At 44.6% G+C, this 20,605-nt stretch overlaps 1 long non-coding RNA gene across 1 annotated transcript in view; it reads left to right on the top strand.

Annotated features, from left to right (window-relative positions):
• Positions 1-20,605, top strand: part of LOC144773540 (uncharacterized) — a 332,017-nt gene that overhangs the window by 187,311 nt on the left and 124,101 nt on the right. The window contains exon 2 of the long non-coding RNA XR_013600002.1: positions 193-301. This is a non-coding gene — a long non-coding RNA (uncharacterized LOC144773540). The remainder of the gene's footprint in view (positions 1-192; positions 302-20,605) is intronic.

Below are 20,605 nucleotides of genomic sequence, written 5' to 3'. Positions count from 1 at the left end.
TTGCATCCATTACCTTTACATATTCACTCAAAAGCTTTGTGAATGTATTGCTTGAAAAATCACCTATTGATTTATCTTGATGAATGTTAGGCTGATGATCAATTACTTTTGCAGATGCACTATGTTTAGTTTGGCTAACCAGAGCTTTGCTTGTTATGTTAACTTTGTGTAATTCTCTATTCATTTCTAAAGGTATAATCACAGCTAGTATCAACCAGAGCAGAACTAAAATGAGCAGACATACCAGAGTCATCTTACAGCATCTTTTAAAAACAGAACATCTTGAAGTGCTCTCCTTAACGTAAGGCATTTTTTTTTTTTTTTTTTTTTTTGTTTGTCAAAAGTAAGATTTTATTTTCTAAATTATGATATATATGTTGTAAGTTTTATAAATGAAATTTATTTGCAATAAAGCAAGCATGATGGTAAGAAATATGGAAAAACACAATTTAAGCAATTGAATCAAATTTAAAGAAATTATATAAAGTTTAGCATTTCTAAAACCTATTTCCCTAACTGAGCTAAATAGACAGAAATTAAAGTAAAGTTCTTTGAGGATTCTTACGTGCTCCACGCAAAGTCCAGCAGCACATCACCCTCATCGGAAAGTCAGAAAGCAGCAGCCAGCCCAACCCTAAGGGCATGACTTTTTATACCTTTCTACGCTAACTAAACTAGCAAAGGAAAGTTTTCAGAAATCTACGACGTCCCATTGGTTGAGAGTGACAAGTGACATGTCACCCGATTCTTAAAAAGTTCCACAAAATCATGTCTTACAAAGACCATTGTCTCTTCCACGTGAAGCCAGAGGCTTCCTGCGATTGCAACTTTGTATTAAGTCATCCTCGCAGCTTCCATAGTCTTTCAGTGCAACTTCCGCGGATGCCAAGTTAAGGACTGACAAAAAGTTCACTTTCGACCTTGGCCATGTCCGACAGAATGATGTCAGCTCATCAGTTTTTGCTTTGTGAATGCAGCTTCAATAAACGTTTTAATTCAGAATGGGCGTCTCGTGACTTTCTGCAGAATTATAGATCAGCTCTTATTTTGCGGCTCAAATAGCTAGGCCTCAAAAGCAGGCAACTTATGATTTCTAGTATAAAACAAACACAAGAAAAGTATTAATGTAAGAAATAAAGTATTTTCTGTATCCACCCCATGGTTTACTAATTAATTAACCCACCCGATTAATCAAAATGTTACCTAGCTAATGCAAACAAATAAAGCAGCGTTTATATTTACCAGTCTCCGTTTTTCTATGAGACCCATATGCACCTAGAATAGTAGAAATGTCATCACACAGACAAGGAAAAGCAAAACAAGCACATGCTTATTTAAGTTTGCAGCAGTTAGTAATGACAAAAACGAAAACAATAAATTATTTTATTATTTTGCACGAACAAAAAGATGCAACATTTATGCACGTTTATGAGCACACATGTTAGTCCCCCCACGTGTAAAGTTTAATCTAGGTTGTATTAGCACGACATATCACAAATCATTAATAATTTTATTCATGTTATGGAAATGTGACTTTGCGAGTTTAAACAAAATTTTGTTTTCTATCTCGCTCCATCAGCATGTATGTACCAACTGTCGAAATACCCATATCAGTTCATATTCGATACATTAGTCTATGACAAGTGTCCCTCATCCATCGATAACTAGGCTACTAATCAATGCGTACCAGTATGTACCTATATCAAGGAGCGTGTCATATGTGAACCGAGGAGTCCAACTCATTAGACTGCAGTGCAATTTAAGACAATGAACAGCTAGGGCGGGAATGCAACCCCACAGCCCCCTGTGACAGGCGTGCCCCATCCTCAGCGTCAGGGTCAGCATGGTCTAGTAAATAACACTCAAAATTTGTATGGGACTGGCGGCACTCGTGGTAGGAACTGTTCATCAGTGTAAATAATATAGACTGAGGTTAGATTTTTAGGGTGCCAGGAAATAGTCCCTACCGGCCGGTAAGGACTGTGGAATATGAAAATAAAGGGGGAGTGCAAGGACTGCTTGCACTGTTTCCAAAAGGCACTCCGTTGGGAGATAAGACTCCTGAATTGAGATTTTATCGCAAGAATTCGTAAAGTTCAAACAAACGTAGTCAATGGTAGTCTTTTTAAAGATTCATTTAATTGATGGTCACATGTTATGTCCACATAGTGACTTTTTCATGAAACAGTACTCCAAGTGTATTTTAAATTGACATCAATCGATCAGTGCATCATCCCTATGCATTTCGGGCGGGGCCCTTCCTCAGGGGATAGCAAAAGATCTGTGAACAAATAAACTGGTGTTAGGAAGGAAACTCGCAGCCACGAGGTGATAGTAACGAATAAACGAGTACAAATAAAATTATACATGCATTATCTGCACTACAAACGAGTTGAAAAAACGAGGGGGTAAAAAAGTGTAAGATTAGCCCAGTGTGGGGTGGGGATAGTAACTACCAAGACAGTGATGTGGACAGTAGACCAAAAACGCCCATAGCGTGTGTGCTGCACATAAACATCAACCTCACGTGAATCAGAAAGGTCAAACCCGACACATGCTTCAAAAGTCCTCTAACAATGTGCGCGGTAAACAAAAGTGGTCTGGGAAGTGGTGGTCATGCAAATAAAGGCTTACGGAATCGTCTCTGGAACAACGCACGACGCGCAGGGTAGCCGGCAGTTAGTGTACAATGCGGTCAATGCGGAAGTAAATAAACAGCGGTGGTAGTAAAGGTAAACGACGGACTATCCCGAATGTTAATGGCGTGATATACATGCCCATATATCCAAAGCTCGACGAACCCAGTGATGTTCAAATGTATAGCCGCGGCCTAATGACATGCGACGTCGAAGGTGGTTACACGCAAAAATGACATATGGTAAAGTTGGAAAAACACAACAAACAAATACTCGGAATCGATGGTGGCGGCCATCATGGAATGGTCAATCATGGTGTACAATCACTGTTAGAATAATAACAAATGTGGAAAAGAGTGGGAGCAAAGTGGGTAAGGGAGCTAGAAAAACAAGTCATAATGGTGTGAAAAAAGAGAAGGTAGAAAAAGAAACAGAAACAGCCTAAGACTCGAAATTAAAATTAAAATTGAAAAAAAAAAAAAGTGACCAGAAGGGTAATGGATAGGTACAACCTGGACTATGATCGTAAGGTGATCACCATATAGAAAAGGTGGAAATGAAGTAAAAACAAAGAGAGTGAGGGAGAGGAAAGTGGAATAGACAACAAAGGGGTGAAATAAAAACAGGTACGAGCAAAAAGAGATATGGAACAACTGTATGTACGTTGAGACAACAACGAATCATAGGAAACAACTATATTCAATTCTGTCGTTAAGACCCTTGGGCTGACAAGCATCAAGTCTCTTGATCCACACGGTTTCCCTCTGAAGTAGTATTTTTCTGTTATCCACGCCTGCTCTCAGTGGGACAGCCACCAAAACTCGATCTGAGCTACTAACTACACCCATCAGACTAACCGGTGAACAGAGACCTGTCTTTGTTTCAAAGTATTCGACAAGAAGCAAGGCTATCAAGAACATCATCTTGAAGAGTTGGGATATGATCCGCTTTGAACCTGACTTCCAGGGCATTTTTAACAGTAGACCACTTTTTGCATACCAGAGAGCTAAAAACATTAAAAACATTCTTGAGACTGTACCTGTGGACCCTTCCATAACACATTCAGGCACTATTCCGTGCCTTAACTGTAGCCATTGTCACAATATAATTCCAGGTAATATCCTAAACCATCCATCATCAGGAAAAGCCATCAAATTACGAACCAACGCTACTTGTGACTCTAAGAACGTAGTATATCTAGTATATCTACTTAAATGCCCCTGCGGACTGCCTTATGTAGGCAAGACTGAACGTAAGATCAAAGTTCGTTTGACCGAACATAAAAGTACTATCAGAAATAAATCAACCAAAGCTCCTTTAGCTGCTCACTTCATCACACACCAGCATAACGTGAGTCAACTGAGTTTCCTGGTTTTGGAGGTTGTCCCACTGAGAGCAGGCGTGGATAACAGAAAAATACTACTTCAGAGGGAAACCGTGTGGATCAAGAGACTTGATGCTTGTCAGCCCAAGGGTCTTAACGACAGAATTGAATATAGTTGTTTCCTATGATTCGTTGTTGTCTCAACGTACATACAGTTGTTCCATATCTCTTTTTGCTCGTACCTGTTTTTATTTCACCCCTTTGTTGTCTATTCCACTTTCCTCTCCCTCCCTCTCTTTGTTTTTACTTCATTTCCACCTTTTCTATATGGTGATCACCTTACGATCATAGTCCAGGTTGTACCTATCCATTACCCTTCTGGTCACTTTTTTTTTTTTTTCAATTTTAATTTTAATTTCGAGTCTTAGGCTGTTTCTGTTTCTTTTTCTACCTTCACTTTTTTCACACCATTATGACTTGTTTTTCTAGCTCCCTTACCCACTTTGCTCCCACTCTTTTCCACATTTGTTATTATTCTAACAGTGATTGTACACCATGATTGACCATTCCATGATGGCCGCCACCATCGATTCCGAGTATTTGTTTGTTGTGTTTTTCCAACTTTACCATATGTCATTTTTGCGTGTAACCACCTTCGACGTCGCATGTCATTAGGCCGCGGCTATACATTTGAACATCACTGGGTTCGTCGAGCTTTGGATATATGGGCATGTATATCACGCCATTAACACTCGGGATAGTCCGTCGTTTACCTTTACTACCACCGCTGTTTATTTACTTCCGCATTGACCGCATTGTACACTAACTGCCGGCTACCCTGCGCGTCGTGCGTTGTTCCAGAGACGATTCCGTAAGCCTTTATTTGCATGACCACCACTTCCCAGACCACTTTTGTTTACCGCGCACATTGTTAGAGGACTTTTGAAGCATGTGTCGGGTTTGACCTTTCTGATTCACGTGAGGTTGATGTTTATGTGCAGCACACACGCTATGGGTGTTTTTGGTCTACTGTCCACATCACTGTCTTGGTAGTTACTATCCCCACCCCACACTGGGCTAATCTTACACTTTTTTACCCCCTCGTTTTTTCAACTCGTTTGTAGTGCAGATAATGCATGTATAATTTTATTTGTACTCGTTTATTCGTTACTATCACCTCGTGGCTGCGAGTTTCCTTCCTGACACCAGTTTATTTGTTCACAGATCTTTTGCTATCCCCTGAGGAAGGGCCCCGCCCGAAATGCATAGGGATGATGCACTGATCGATTGATGTCAATTTAAAATACACTTGGAGTACTGTTTCATGAAAAAGTCACTATGTGGACATAACATGTGACCCATCAATTAAATGAATCTTTAAAAAGACTACCATTGACTACGTTTGTTTGAACTTTACGAATTCTTGCGATAAAATCTCAATTCAGGAGTCTTATCTCCCAACGGAGTGCCTTTTGGAAACAGTGCAAGCAGTCCTTGCACTCCCCCTTTATATTCTAGTAAATAACACCGCAGCAGGGCCCATATATCAGCAGGCCGCGAAGTCGGCAGCAATAATTCAGCATACGTTGTGACCTGTTCCTGACAATATACAAGGTCAGTCAGCCAGACCTTAAATTTGGGCGCTCTCCCCCTACCCCATCTACACGCCACTCTTCTCTTCGCCAGGAGTAGCGCCAATGCAATAAATTTGCGGTGCAATACACTGATAGGTTCCATCCACCCCAATAGTGCAATAATAGGTGATGGTTCCAGGTCAACATTGATCATTTTAGATAGGGCGTCAAATATCTGCTGCCAATATTCCTGAACCGCTGCACAGTTCTATGATAAATGCAAGAAATCAGCACCCGGGGCGTGGACTCGGTCACACTCATCAGAGTCACGCAGTTTATACTTATACAATCGTGCAGGGGTGTAATACAGTCTGTGTATACATTTATTGTGCAGTATTCTAAGCCTGCTACTAGAAGAGATACACTCAGTTTGTTGCATGCAGAAAGTCCATTGCTCGTCTGTCAGGTCTATTCCTAGTTCAAGTTCCCAACGCGCTTTGGCATCAGGGGGGCATACGTTCCTAAGGGAGTGGACCATCTTATATATGGTAGACACCAGTCGACTAGGCGTGGCAGTAAAAAGTAATTTTTGCAATGGTGCGAACGCCTGGGGTTCTCTGGGAAAATCGGGCGTAAGTGCTCTGAGCACCTGTCGAAGCCGAATATACAAGAAGGTGTCAAGTGGTGATTGCTGAGCGCCCAGAAACAAGTCATCTAGCGAGCGGAACGTTCCATCCTTATATAAGTCCTCCTATGTTGTAATATGTATGCGCTCCATGAGTTTGTGAAAGATAGATTCCTGCAGTAGAGGCATACGTGGGTGGTAAACCAGAGGAAGAAGTGGTGAGTATAGTAGGGGCGTATCAAGTATTTTACACAGCTGTTTCCATGCATTGACTGTGCTCATGACAGTCGTCTGCGTTTTGTCTTTGTCTGGATTTTGCAGATACAAGGCGCCCTCTATGGGAACCGGCTGTGCCAACCAGTATTCCGCCGAAATCTGCGGCATATAACGTGGTGGAAGGACCCAAAAAAAGGCATAGTGAGCCTGAGCACTGTAATAGTATAGTTCGAAATCTGGTATGCCGAACCCACCCTGTGCATAAGATCTAGTCATAATCTCCCATTTCAAGCACGGGTGTTTACCTCCCCACACCAAACAAGTGAGTTCGGATTTGAGTTGTTGGAAGAAATATCTCCCAGGATATAAGGGGATGTTTAAAAATAAATACAGTAGTTGCAGGAGTACAACTATTTTGATCAGGGAGATTCTACCCGCCATAGAAAGAGGGAGTATAATCCATCTGGTGATTTTGTCAGTGAGGCAGCTCACAGCGGTGCCATAATTGAGTCGCATGAGTTCGTCCCTGTCTCTGGAAATGCGAATCCCCAAATATTTAAGTTCGTCGTCACACCACGTTATAGGGTAGTCCATGGGGAATTTAGCAGTCGCTGGCGTCAAAGGGAATAGATAAGATTTGCTCCAATTAATTTGTATACCAGACAGGTTGCCAAACCTAACAAATTCTTGAAGTATGGGATTTAAGTTGGTTTGGGGGTCACGGATATGAAGTGTTACGTCATCTGCGTACATGGACACTAAAATCTGTCTCAAGGGGCATTGCAGCCCTTTGTCCTTATGATGTTGTCTCAATTTTGAGGCGAGGGGTTCGACTGCCAGAGCAAAAAGTAGAGGCGAGAGCGACATCCCTGCCTCGTGCCCCTAGTAATAGGTATATCTTGTGACATTTTACCATTGATAAGGATTTTTGCCACAGGCGCTTCATATAGAAGTTTAACCCAAGATAGGAAGGCTGGAGGAAATCCCATTCGTGCCATCACCGCCAGTATGTAGTCCCATTCCAATGAGTCGAAGGCCTTGGTGGCGTCTAAAAAAATAGCCGCAAGGGGCAGGTCTTCCGAGACATTATTCATGATAGAAAAAAATGCCCTCAAGTTATGGGAAGTCGCCCTGCAAGGGACAAAGCCCGACTGGTCAGGCAACACCAGAGTGGCAATAAGTTTGGCTAGGATTTTAACGTCACAATTAAGAAGCGATAGGGGTCGGTATGAGTCGCAGCTTTTGGGGGATTTCCCGGGTTTTAACAAGGACGTGATGAGAGCAGTTCTCATGGACGGGGGGAGATGCTCCACTTCCAAAGCATCCTCGTATACTTCTTTAAGCACTGGGGCCATTAAATCAATGTAAGTTTTATATAATTCAACTGGTATCCCATCCAGCTCAGTGGCCTTGCCAAATTGCATGCTCATTATAGCGTCTCGGACTTCGTCAACTTCAAATGAAGCAGCTAAAAACCGCTGTTGTGCGTCACTAAGCCACGCCAGTGCAACGTCTTGTAAGTAATCATGTAAGTCGAGAGTGCCAGTTCGAGATGTAGTATATAATGCAGAGTAGTGTTGAACAAAGGCGTTCAGTATTTGTGTTGTGTCCCTGTACACCATCCCGTCTGCCCCTTCAAGTTCTAGGATAGTAGTCGGCTGTCGAGTCCTTCTGACCACTGCAGCCAAAGTCTTACCAGGACGCTCTCCCTCACTGTACCGTCTAGCTGTCCAATACCGTCCTCTACACCTAGCTTCTCTGTCGGCTTCTTCGGTGTATGCCGTGATTTTATCCCTCATTGTAGAACGGGTATCTCCGTCAGGGTGCAGGGCCAGGGAGTGTTCAAGTGCTTTGAGTTCAGATTCAAGTTTAGTAAGTGTGCCTCTAATACTCTTAAGGATTCCTGAACCTTTAGCAATACAAATCCCGCGCAAGGTGACCTTGAAGGCTTCCCAAATAGTTTCCATCTCTGCAACCGTGCCTTTGTTACGTTAAAAAAATCCCAAGATTTCCTCTCGTAATTCCTCCTGAAAGACAGCGTCTAAAAGGATGGTAGGTTGTAATCGCCAAAAAGAGCTTGAGGGGCATATATCGTCAGCAGTTAATGTGAGACGTACTGGTGCATGGTCCGAATATGTTCTTGCTAAGTGTGTCACGTCCGATGTCGCAGGGCATAGGGCCCTCGACACCAACAGGTAATCTATACGTGCCCATGTTGCGGCATGTGCGGTAAAGTGGGTGCCCTCGAGCGTAGTGGGGTGTGCATGTCTCCAGGTATCTATGAGATTGTAATCCCCTAATATGTCGTGCATCGTAGTACGGGCTTTGGTGTAGTGGTGGGGAGAGGGGTTAGATCTGTCTACCAGTGGGTCAAACGATATGTTAAAATCACCACCATATTATATTAGTGGGTCCTGAATCTGTCACCGCTGCCCATACTTCTGTGAAAAATTGGGGATCATCCACATTCGGGCCGTAACAACATACCAAAGTGACCGAGACATGGCCCAAGCGCCCCCACACCACACAATACCGTCCACATGTGCCACTCTTGTGGCCCACCAGAGTGAACGGGGCACCTCGTTTAACAAGTATCGCCGTGCCTCTAGCATAAGACGAGTATGAAGAGAAGACAGCGTGGGAAGCCCATTTACAGGCAAATGTGTTATTGCTGTGGGGTTTGAGGTGTGTTTCCTGTAAAAAAGCAAAATGTATGTTATGCCTATCAAGATAGGATAGTACATGTCTTTTTTTTCTCGGATCCCCCAGGCCCCGCACATTCCATGTGATGAAATTTAAACTATTGCGCGTCTGTGGGTGCATGTGATAAAGTAAGGGTGATAAGTACGCATCCGCCTGACCTGCCGTGTCCCCACCGTCCACACCATACTTTGATTAGTGGTCTCTGAGATCTGGTGTCTCGCCACATAACAATGCCCACAATAGCGTGGTTGACGATAAAAACCATAGGTACCAAGGAAAATATCTCCAAAAGACAACTCTCCAAAAGAAACAGACCCCCAACCTACTGTAACAGAATAACCGTCTCGTTCGCCGCCCTCATCCGCTAACCGCAGAGCAGGCAAACATTGTAAAGTTTGTTCCTTCCCACCCACCCCCTCCCACTGCAGCAGCCCCAACTTGCCAGAGTAGTCTACCCACCCCCCTTCCCAGTACCTTCCCCGGGGTGTAAACAGAGCCCAATATATATGTCTGAACATTGGGGTATGCCCATATGGGAAGACATATAGGGCCAGATGTAGGTAGGGTTTTACCGGTCGGTAACGGCCGAATTCGGCCGTTACCGACCGGTAAAAGGAATTTGAGATGTAGGGGGCAGAATCGGTAAATTTACCGTTCGGTAAATTTACCGACCGGTAATTTTACCGAATCTGTAAAATCGATATGTAGGTGGGACTCTTATGAGTCCCACAAGGCCTAAGAAATCGGTATTTTACCATCAAATTCAATTTGATGGTGAAATACCGATTCAGGTGTGCATGCACATGTGTGCATGCACACCTGTGCCATATGACAGGCAGACCTGCCCTTAGGGCAGGTATGCCTGCCATATGGCCCCCGAACCTTTTTTGGGGGTGCTAGAGGGTGTCAAAGTGACACCCCCTGCACCCTTGCCAAAAATCGGTATTTACCGATCGGTAAATACCGACCGGTAATGCCCCATTCATTCCTATGGGCTTCAAAGCCCATAGGAATGAATGGGGCATTACCGGTCGGTATTTACCGAATCGGTAAATACCGATTCTTAACGATTCGGTAAATGGAACATCTGGATGTTCCTACATACCCCCACTTCTTATTTACCAATTCTTAATTACCGAATCGGTAAAATTCAGTAATTAAGAATCGGTAAATAAGTTTTACCTACATCTGGGCCATAGAGAGCGCACAGCCACTTCTCCCCCCTCTAGCCGCAGCATCTGAACCACCCTCGGATACGGCCAAGGAGGGATAATGGTCCCTGGCATACATTACCACTGGAGTAGAGTTACGAAACCCTGTCAAACGATTATTCAATGTCCCCAGTCATTAATCTGGATACAGGCCTCAAGTGCTCATGGTCCATCAGATCAGTGGTTGGTAGTCCCGCTGTATGTCTCAGGCCTCATCATCAGTTTCTGGTGGATTCTCTCGGTGCGTTGGTTCCCGACCATTGCCGCCTCGCTGTGCCTTCTTTATGGCCTGTAGATAGTCTTCCACCTGCTGTGGCTTAGTGAAGAAACGTTGCTTCCCCTGGTGAGTAACAAGTAGTTTCGCAGGATACAGTAATGCGTAGTCAATTTGAGCGGCCCGCAATTTCCTTTTGACCTCTAGGAATTTCCGTCTCTCCTCTTGTACCAGCGGAGTGAAATCAGGGAAGATGGAGAACTCCACTCCGTTATAGTTCAGGCATTGTTTGGTGCGTGCAGCTCTTAGGGCAACATCGCGGTCGCGATAATTCAATAGGTGCGCTATAATGGGCCGTGGTGGAGTTCCAGGTTTGGGCACAGGAGCCAACGATCTGTGTGCTCGTTCAACAAGTAACTGTGCAGAGAAGGCCTCAGCTCCAATGGATGATAGGAGCAATTTTTCCACTTAGTCCTCCATACGCCCAGTGTCTGTGGATTCTGGAATGCCTGTGATGCGGATGTTATTGCGTCTGCTGCGGGCTTCCAAGTCCTCATTCTTTGCAGCAATAACTCGCAATAAGTTATCCATCCGGCAAGCTGAGTTGTGTGGGCAGCAGTAGTGTCGCCATTGTCTGAAATTCACCTCTCTGTTTCCGTAATTCGCTCCTCATGTTGGTCCACTTTGTGTACAAGGGCATACATTCTGGAGGATAGTCTATCCACTTTATCTACTACTGTGGCGAATCCCTGCCGCATCTCTTGCAGTATTTGTTGCATGTCCAAGTCACCCGGAGGGGAATTGCTACCTGCTGCACCTGAACCATTTACTTTAGGATCCGGTGTTGTAGTCTTGGACCCTTTTTTGTTGGTAGCATCAAAGGTAAGCTTTGTTTGGCGATTGTCCGGTCTCACCATGTTGGCCCCAGGGCACTGGTACTACAGGGCCCAGGATTCACAAACTATCCGTCGCTCTCTTGTCAACACGAGTGTAGTACAGTGATAGCGTTGGAAGTGTTCCTCTGCGCAACAGGGATTCAACACTGCGTTACGTTAGGCCTCACACGCCCTAGGTGGGCCAGCGTTGTGGACGGCTCTCCGCTAGGTTCAAGTAATAGCCCGGTCATGCAGGAGGAGCAGAGCCTGCTATATCCGCGCAATTGTGTCCAGCAACACTGCCTGGCAATTCAAACCCTTAATTCACCAACGTATGGGTAGTCAATCAGGAGTGGCCCGGGGCTACTAGCACGTACGCAGTGGTACGCAATATCTTCCTGAGGTCTTCTACTGCTGTACCAGGTATAGTTTACTCCTCGGAGGTGAGCAGTGCATCAGCACATCAGGGCAATGAGGGTTCCCCACCCCCAATACCTTCAGAGTGTCTCACTGCGCCTCTCAGCCTGCAACAGAGCCAGGGGGGCATCCACTAATCTTCGCACAGCTGGAAAGTCTATGCTGCCCGGCACGGGTCCCCCACACCACGAAGCGCTTCCTTCCTACCGCTGTGTCCGAAGCCGGTCGGGGCGCAGTAGCCGTACACTGGCCCAGTGTCTCCTGTAGTGTCCCAGCTCGTCCGCGCCGCCGTAGATGCCAAGGCCCAGCAGGGGGGGCGAGGGGGGTGGTGGCGTGCAGATCTTGGACACCTACTCCCAATTAAGAGTCCGGTACTCACGCCAGCCTCTGGGCACGCAGCACCGGGTCTTCCGCACCTCCGTCCGGCCGCCGCAGGTCCAGATGCCGCAGTTGGGGGGAGGGGAAGAGGCCCGACAGCCCGCAGAGAAGCTGACCGTTCGGAGCCTCAAGTTGGTATTTCCACTGCTCCGCTCACGTCCTCAGCTGCCCAGTATCACTGCCGGAGGAGGGGGAAGATCACAGCGCCTGTGGTAGTTCAGTGGTGACTGGCGCCACTGAGCCTCCGGACAATGGTGTCGTCTCGGGCCTGCTTCCTCGTGGCAGTCCCCGGGCTCTCGTAGCACAGTGTCCCGCACCCTGCAGCTGCCGAGGCTCCAGCGCTGCCTCCGGGGAAAACGCCACGTCGTTTTTCTCAGGCGCCGCAAAGTGCAGCCTCTTCAAAGTCTGGTCTAGTCTGGGGGAATATGTTAGCATCCTGAAGATGTGGTTTGGGTTAGCTTATCTTCCAGCTAGGCAGGAAAATTGCCGGATTTATGTGCCAGGGAACAGGAGCCTCACCACAAGGCGGCCATGCTGTGTGCGCGTCCTCTAGCGCCCCCATAATTTATGACAAGTGTATCAGAGTGTATCCCATTTACTATTTTCTTTCATTTTTGTGAAGGGAAATATTAAAGAGTGCAGAAAAACAATGTTCTTTGAATGGTGTTGACATGTTTGGAATGCATGCCTCACACTCACATACTCCATTAGTAAATGTGCATTACTATAAAAGAACGCTGTTCACTATCTGCTTTGCTGGACCTGGCATAGGAAATGATCTCTCAATCAGCTTTCTTTTAATGCTATAAGGGAAGAGCGAACTCTCATCTTGAAGGAAGAGAATCCCAAGTCTCCTCTTCAACCTGATTCCTAAGATTAAAAAATGTGCTTTACATCCCCATGTTCAGTTCACCACCAAATATGACCATCGGATCCTGTCCTTGTGATTCGTCCTTCTAGTCCTGTATGAACAAGGACCGCAAGTCCTCGAGGGCACAGAACTTCCCAAAAGCGGAAATATTTGTTTTATAAACATTTATGACAATGGAGAACAATGCTGTCACATCTGGATAAATCATTTTGAAATAGAGTGTGTTTGTATTCTCAGAAGGTACCCTCGCCAAACTGTAGTAGATTACTGAGCTCCAATGCACAAAGGAGCCATTGTTCCCCTTTGCATATACGTGCTAGACAGACACTGCAGTGTGTCTGGCAAAAGGTAGAGGCTAAAGGGAATCAGCAACCAGAATTATTTAGCACTGACAACTCCTGGGTGCTAGTGAAACATGACACACAGGACTTGAACCTGCAGCATTGGGCTGCCTCTAATTTGGGACCATCCGGGTGACACACCTAATTTACTCTCCAACAGAAATTCTTTCCTCCACGTTACCTAAATTACTTTTGGGATTGGGAAAAGATATTCAACAAATTGCTATTACTTTTGCACAAAAACACTGTGCACTCGTTTGCAGGATGCACACTAGGCCAGAGCATAGACCATTAAACTTGACATATTTCAAACACCCTGCAGCTACGACTCCATACCTGGCCACAAGTCTATTTATTAGATAATCTCATCAGCTCGGAGCTCTGCTCTGAACCTCTTAAAAACTACCTTTACCTCTTGTTGCAGACAAAGCAGGAGAGGGTGTTCCTAACGCCCTTACCGTATTAGAAATGTGCGCCTTACTTTACACAACACCTTACCACTGGAGGATATTTCCTAAGAGTGTGGAGGATTGCAGCGGCTGACTGATGATCCAGTGGAAGGTGGGCAGCGTGCACCGTACGGCTCCTGCCCGTTCACCGAACGTGACGTCACGTTGAATTGTAGTAGGCGCTATCCAATGCACTTTTGAGGTCGAATATTTGTTTATGTTTTTGTATGTACTCAGGGCTCTTTTGCCGCCCTAGGCGGCCACCTAGTCTTGCCTCATGGTATAAACGGCCCTGGATCTTGAGTGCACTTCTGTTTCTCTGTATCTCTCTCCATGCTGTGAGGCCCTATCTAATGTGTGCGTGAAGATCCTGCCTCTGTTGGATGCTTTGACATTACCCTATTTGAACAGGCGTGCGCCCCTTTCTCTCCAGCACACTCTCGCCCGTGTTATCCACACAAGAGCGAACGTGATAACTGCTCAGTAAAGATTGTCACCCTGGAAGGTGATGCTACCAGAGGCTGCCTGGTATATACCCAGGTATAACTAAGGAGGGGCAAATACGATGATCTGAAATCGTGTTGTAGCTGAAGGACACGCCGGCCCGCATACACTGTGGCACCAAGAAACTCGCATATATTGCTAGGCATCTCCTTGCAATCGACCGGAAAGAGATAGAAGCTTTGAACAAGATAGAATGATGTGCTGGAATCACGACATAAAAAGCTGAGGGGAACACCACTATTTGAACCGGCGAGGATATTTGATATGGTCCTTCAGTAAAAACTACACCAGTGAAAATAAAATCTTTCCTTTTTTATGGGGAAGTCACCGTGGAATCTTTTGGACTAAGGATACTTAGGATTATACATGGTCTAATGGTTGAAACCCTCTCTATTGGACAAGATTAGCTATCTGCTGTTTTTAATGTCCCCTGGATATATGGGTTTGGTTTTCTGGAAGAGGTTCTGAGGAAGGTGGCCTTGCGCCGCCGAAACACGCGTCGACCAAGTGCGGGGTCTCATACTGTGTCTTGAGACCTGCAGATTGGCAGGGTGTCTCTGCCAACTTGGATTCAGTTTCCTTTCTTCAGATGTTGTGGGTATACATGGAGTGAGGGTATGATTGTGGGTGTATGTTGTGACAGACTGTTATTTACCAGGGGCATAATTATTTGGGTGAATAGATTGTTTTATATATAGTTATGTATTGTGTTTACTTTATTGTGGGGTTTTTTCTATCTGTATGAATTATAAAATTGTCTATGAATTTAATACTGACAAAATGTTTCTTATGAAAAAGAGAAAAAATCTTTTTATCTTTGAATAACTATAAAAAATGATCGAAATATTAAAAAAATAAAAAAATAAATGATAAATGGAAAATAAAATCTTACACTTTGTGAAGAAAATGTACAAGACTATTGTGTATTTGTCACCAATATTATATTAAAAATTGAATATATATTTGTATTGAATTATTGTGGCCACTGAGGGAAAATTGTTCTCCTTGCTGTATAACTAAGGAGGGTAACACACGAGCCGAAGATACAATATACCCCTAAAGACAGCTAACTATCACAGATGTCCCACTTAGAAGCGTGGCATCTCTTGAGGACTATGCCAAGCGAGTGTCATACCTTGCCCAAGGAACAGGGACATTTTGTACATGTCTGCAGTACGAGAGTGTGGGTGGCTCTGATCTCGTGCGCCTGGCATGTTGGCTTCCGGTACACCTCTTAGACTGTTAAGCATCAGCGACAATATTTCACATGCACAGTTTACGCTTCTGAAAGTTTTTATTACGCAAGCTAAGCTTCGCTTAGATCACCATTATCGGCCTACCCACAGTTCTCAACTTCTCCCGTTTGTCCGTTGTGTGGCCTGGTATTATTTTTCTTTGCAAGGTGCCAACACTTCCTCCTAAGTGCTAGATACTACTGGAGCGCATATTCGCTCTTTTATTTCTAGGGGTGCATTATAATAATGGGTAGTCCGCACCCGCATATAATCCTTTATTGTGTTAACATTTGTGCAATTAGATTGTGTACTGTGAAAACCAAAGTGTTAGGGATATTTCAGTATAAAGGTGAAAAGAGCAACGTTGAATTTACATTTGACTAGATGAAAACCTTAATGTGCAGAATTCTACATGTGGCTAATGAACCTTTTCATGATTAGTGTGCATATGTGCTGCATTGATTTAAATGTACTCAGTAATAATGTTCACTTATACGTGTGCTCTATGAAATTATATGCCATTTCTTATATTGACTGATTTCTGTAGGCCTGAATTGTATTTCTCCCTGGAAGCTGAATTTTATTTCTCACTGGAAGCTCTCGTATTAGAAGAGCTAGTGAATTTCATGTGTATGTGGAATTTCGTTGCAGGTGGAGAAATTCATCCTTGTTAGTTAGAATAATATCTTTGTTTTATGAGTTCTGCTTAGGGAGGAAAAGATACATTGAACCGCAGTGCTGATAATGTGGGAATGCGTTCTTTCTCATCGGAGAGAGCCTTTCTCATCGGAGAGAGGTCATTGAGCCAAGGCCTGGGAGCATCGCTGTCGCATGGAAAGTTACCAATAAGGAGGTGCCTTGCTTGGATGGGATGACGCCTCTGTGAATTCTGGGAAGCTACCTGGAGCTCTTGAATTGAAGTTAGGGACAGAGTTCGGGGACTTCTGCCAAGCCTCGAGAGAAGACAGCATCTTAGAACGAGCTCTGTAGCTTTATGGTACCTGACCCATTCAACGTGAACAGGCTTCTTAGAAAGCCTTTACAAACTGACACCTTTACGGAACTTGCATGGGAAATGCGAAGTAGGGATGTCACTTTAGTGGTTGTGTTGGGATAGATGAATGCTTTTCACTTATGAACCTCAAATGAAGGGTGATTTAGACATTGGAGCCATCATATTCTGTATCCTGATTCTGGAGCTGGTTATTCTGTGTATGCTGCACTGACTCAGTTTCGCTCATTGGTTGGGCTTTGTATTAGTTCCGATGTATTTCTACACCCTGGTCTTGAGGTATTGGTATGTCCACTGTTCTTGGCTTTGTAATAAACTAACTAAATTTAGGATTGGGAGTCAGTGATTATTTGGAGTCCTAGTTCATTGAGAGAGTACGATCGATTGGCTAACGGTTTGCTACGCTCCATACGTTCGTGCAGACAAAAAGAAACATCGGCCTAATGTTCCAGAGTAATTCTAGATTGAGGAACCATGCTCCTTCAGTTAACGTTGTAAATTGATGCTTCGTTTGCTCTAGAATTATCTTTAAAATGTATTTTCTTTGCTACATCTGAATCTGAATGTATGTTGCCTTTTCCCTCTAAATATTCCAAGAGCCACAAAGTTCAAATTTTGACGTGAAAGCATACGGGCGAAGCACTTTGCAAATTCCAGGCATTATTCCTTGTACTCACAATAGAAACACTTTGCATTTTCCCTCACCCCTAGCTGTAACTATACGGACATGTGATCTTCATCTTTGTCCTTGAAACCCCTCAAGCTTGTCTTATTCCTCCTCTCATCTTGTGTTCTTTCATGGACAGCAGCTGCAGCGAACATCGGGAGAGGAGGCACGTGGAACTAGAGAAGCACCTACTGTGCTTTTAAGGCACATACCGCAGCCTGCAGGAATATGTAGTTGACATTTTCTTTTTTTATTTTACTTTTTAGGTTCAGGGATGTGTTTGGACTGGGTGTGGTATGATTTTAGGGTTTAGAGATCTGTTTCTGTATTGGTAAAAGGTTTTGTTAGTGATCACAGATGTCTTTAGAAAAGGTGAGATGGGTGTTTTTTTAGGGTTTAGGAGTTTCTTTGTGTAATAGGTCGAGTTTAGGAATGTGCGTTCAGAGCTCAAGGGGTTTTTAGTGGTTAGGGTTTAAACTTAAACATTAAAAAAAATATTACATCAAATTAAAAACAAATTACAATAATGATATATATATATATATATATATATATATAAAACCTACTGGCGGTCGCTAGTAGGTAGTTATAGTTAGGATTTAGTTTCCATTGGAAAAGTGTTTTTTGTTTTGCTAATAACTTTAGTGCCGTTGGACAAATCTTCTCCAAATTTTTAAAACAACTTTTCGAACAGAAGCTCAAGTGCGTGGCCAAGTTTTGGGGTGAGTTTTCAAGCAAGAGAAAAAAAGGGGGTTCCCAGAATGTGTTTTCCCCATGCAATTTCCCATAGGGATTTTAGACAACTACAGCCCACATGCTGGACCGAATTACACCAAATTTGTCAGAAAGGTAGATCTTGGTCCAGAAAGAGCCCTTTTTGTAATTTGGTGTAAATCTGTTCAGTAGTTTTTGAGTTATTAAAGAAAAAAAGATTTATGTATATCTAGGGAGGGACCGCGGATCGGACAGATCGCTAAATCAAATCTGATTGGCTGACGCCACTTCAACCAGGAAGTGATGGCAGCTATCTCAGCACTCACACTCGACTGAGTCCCAAGAAAAAAAGCAACAACAAAAAAAACATTAGGGAGCAGGGTAAGAATACCCTGATCCCCCTAGGCTTGGTGGTAGGAGCCCAGAGAGACCCCGCCTGGTGCCAAAAATGTTTAAAAACAATTTCCACTGAGGAACCTTAGATCTCGGCAAAACCTCTGTTTGGTCACCCTGTAAGGGAACCACCCATTTGTGAGAGAAGGATTGGAATTGGAATTGGAATTGGAAGGTTCTTATATAGCGCATGGCTACTCGGGAGCATCCCAGCGCTTAAAAAAGATGGAAGTTGATGCAGAGACTAGGAAAAAGAGAAGGATGGTTTATGGCCTGGGAAACAATGAAGTTTTTAGTTGTTTTCGGAACATCAGAAGGCTGGGTTCTAGACGGAGTGATAATGGTAGGGCGTTCCATAGTTTTGCTGCATTTCGGGAGAAAAGGCGGTCCCCAGACCGGGCTTTATTGGTCCTGGGCGTTATGAGGAGGTTTTGATGGTTGGACCGAAGGTGCCTGGTTGGAATGTATGGTTTGATCATATCCTTCAAAATGGGGGGGCCGTTCCCCTGAAGTGTTTTGTGGACCAGACAGAGGGTCTTGAAATGGATTCGCTCCTTTATGGGGAGCCAATGTAAGGCCCTTAATGCAGGGGCTGCGGTGATACGACGGCTGGTTCCGGTGAGTAGCCTTGCTGCAGAGTTTTGAGCTATCTGCAGTTGGCGGATCACTGAGGCGGGGGCTCCTAGGTAGAGAGCATTCCCATAGTCCAGCCTAGAAAGAATGAGGGACTGGACTATGGTTTTCTTCGCAGTTTCCGGCAACTGGGGGAGAATTTTCCGGATTGTTTTTATTAGACCGAAGCACGTAGCCACTGTCTTTTTCGCCTGAGTTTTAAAGGAGAGCTCTGTGTCAAGCCAGATCCCTAGGCTTTTTATCTCCGCTTTGGGGGTGGGTCCGGGTCCCATACAGGGAGGCCACATGGAGGGGGTGTCAAAGGAGGCCTTTCTTCCGAGCAACATCAGCTCGGTCTTTCCTCCATTCAGTTTTAATTGGGAGGCATCCATCCATCCTGCGACTTCAACCAGGCAGCTACAGAGATTGTTTTGAGGGGGGTCTGCCTGGGTGAGTGAGACTACCAGCTGGGTATCGTCAGCGTAGCTCACCAATTGGATTCCGAAAGGGGCTACTACCTCTGCCAAGGGTGCCATGTACACATTAAACAGTGTGGGGCTGAGGGAAGAACCCTGTGGCACCCCACACTGCAATGGTATTGGGAGGGAGCAGTTGGTGTCTGAGAAGACTTTAAAGAATCTGTTACTGAGAAAAGATTCAAGCCATACGAGAGCTTTGCCTGTAACTCCAATTCTCTCTAGGCGGGCGAGTAGGACACGGTGATTAACCGTGTCGAAGGCGGCGCTGAGGTCCAGGAGGATAATGGCCGCACTGCCACCTGCGTCCAGAATCCTCCTGGATACCTCAACCACCCTCAGCAAGGCTGTCTCCGTTCCCTGTCCCTTTCGGAAGCCTGTTTGTGTAGGATGGAGCAGGTTTTGAGACTCCAAGTATGATGCCAGTTGTTTGTTGACCCACTTTTCGGCCAGCTTGCTAATGCCGGGGAGAAGGGAAATGGGGCGGTAATTAGAGAAATCTTCAGGGTTGAGGTTTGGTTTTTTTAACAAGGCCTTTACCATGGCTAGTTTCCAATCTTGAGGGACTATCCCAGAGTCCAAGGAGCTGTTAACAAGATCAATGATATTTCTACTGACATGGGGAAGGACCAGTTTCAAAATGGACATAGGAGCGGGATCAAGAGGGGAGCCACTCTTTATGGAGTTGAAAAGGGAGGGGAAAAGTTCGTCACTGAGGGGGTGAAAAAATGCTAAACGGGGTGAGGTGGGATTAGTATCGTCCCTCGATGGAGGGTTGGGCGCTACTTCTGAGGGTGGGGGGAGGGAAAGTAGAATTGTTTCAATTTTCGTGGCAAAGAAATTTGCTAAATCATTACAACGAGCACCGGATTCTTCCGGGGAGAAGTCGGATGTAAGGGGGTCAGGGGCCTTGATCAATGTTTTTACAATTTGAAACATTTCTCTCGGAGCATTGGCAGATTTCTCAACTTTTTCGGCGTAAAAGGTGGATTTGGCTTCATTGAGTGCCCTCTTGTATTTCTTGATAGTGAGTTTGTACTTGATTTTTTTCTCCTCATTGAAAAGTTTCCGCCATTGTCTTTCTTCTCGTTTACACTCCTGTTTAAGGAGTCTCAGCTCTGGATTGAACCAGGGCTGTTTATTCGGACCTTTTTTCTT

This window comes from Lissotriton helveticus, chromosome 8 (genome assembly GCF_964261635.1).
Source record: "Lissotriton helveticus chromosome 8, aLisHel1.1, whole genome shotgun sequence".
Taxonomy (NCBI): Eukaryota; Metazoa; Chordata; class Amphibia; order Caudata; family Salamandridae; genus Lissotriton; species Lissotriton helveticus.
This window is presented reverse-complemented; position numbering and strand designations above follow the sequence as displayed.